The following is a 1671-nucleotide window of genomic DNA, read 5'->3' as shown; positions in this document are numbered from 1 at the left end:
CGCCCGGTGCGGCGGCGACGCGGGTCAGGCCGGGTCCCGCCGGGCGGCGCGGGGCGGTGTGTGCGGAGCGCGGGGTCGGTCAGGTCCCGCCGTGCGCCCGCGCCGCTCCCGCACCTAAAATGGAAGTTGGTCCGGCGGGCGGGGCGGGGCGGGAGCGGGACCGCCCCCGGCGTCAGCAGCGCGACAAGGACGGGCGGGACCGGGGCGGGACTGGGGCTGATGTCCCGGTGGGGTCTGCCCCGGGGACGGTGTGTTCTCCGCGTGCTCCAACCCAATGGAATGTGCCCCAGCGGTGCATGTGCTCCAAACCGGGGTCTACCCTCAGATGGGCTCCACCTCAGGGCCATGGCTCCTGGGAACAGACCAGCTCCTCCTCAAGGTCCGGTCTGCCCCGGAGCAGATCAGCTCCTCCTCAAGGTCCGGATCTGCCACAGCATGGTGCGGCAAGGGGCTCTCTGGGACACCCCCGGAGTAGAGCCTCCTCTAGCCGGTCCCTCTGGAGCGGCGGGAAAACAGGTTACCGTGTCCAGCGTGGAACTTCCCCAGGAGCAAGATTCCGTGGCAGGATGGGCTGCACTACGTCCCCAGAAGGTTACCCGGTCCCCTCTGGCTCTAGGGAGGAGGTGCTGGTGGGACCCCAGCCACAGCTCATCCTCAGTGGTGGAAGGGTTCCCCTTCCCTGGAAGGCAAGGAAGTAACGCCGGCCCAGCCCCATCGCGTGTTCCGGGCTGCTCACCTGGGAGAAGTCCAGGTCCCCCGAAGGTTTTCTGCCTCGTCCGTGGTCAGGCACCGGGGAGAACCCTGCCTGCTCCTGCCTGCCAAACTCTTAGTGAGATAATGATAGAGGAAAGGAGCTGGGCACGGTTTTGGGTGGGACAGGTGATTCCTGGGGTAAATATGCACTGGGAGGCAGGGAGGATGTGATAACAGCCTGAGGATGGAGGTGTGAAGGATGTGATCCCGAGCTCAGTGGGGATTGGTAAAGGTGGTACAGAAAAGTGTAATGAGGTGAAATGGGATTTGATGCATACAAAGGGCACATCGAGGGAGATGATCTGGGCGTGGGACCCCCAAACCCTCCCTGCTCTTTGGTTTGTAAAATAGACCATCCAGCCAGCTGGCAGCAGAGGGAGAGCTGATCCACATCTCCCAGGGAGGAGAGGGTATCTCCATTCCACAGCAGGCGAGTGAGACCTTCTCTCTGCATCCCGTCATCCTCCTCATCACCCAAAACAAGCAAGCTGGGCCCCCTCTCAGCCTTGTGTCTCGCCTGAGAACAGCTCCCAGATTAGAAAAAATCCCCATCTGCCCTCTCTTCTTCTTGGCCCACACAAAGAGGAAGGTGGGTGCATCCCCTGAGTCTCAGGGACAAGGAGAGAGAAGAGGTGCTCTCAAAATTCCTTCTGGGAGGAAGAGTCCTTGCTCACCTGACACCTCCCAAGGGACAGCTCTCCCTAAGGAAAAAAGCATCAGAAACACCTTGCTCCTCCATCCCAGCACCAATGACACATCCTTTGAGGCCTCTGCCTGGGCAGTTGGGGCAGCAGGGTCTCAGAGGTTCATGCATGGTCCCAGCACAGTCTCCCTCTGCCCTTTTCAAGGACTCAAGGTGCTCTAACAAACATGGCTCTGACACTGGGCGAGTGCCTCCTGTCCCCAGGATGGAGCTGC

This window comes from Camarhynchus parvulus, chromosome 5 (assembly GCF_901933205.1).
Source record: "Camarhynchus parvulus chromosome 5, STF_HiC, whole genome shotgun sequence".
Classification (NCBI taxonomy): domain Eukaryota; kingdom Metazoa; phylum Chordata; class Aves; order Passeriformes; family Thraupidae; genus Camarhynchus; species Camarhynchus parvulus.
This window is presented reverse-complemented; position numbering follows the sequence as displayed.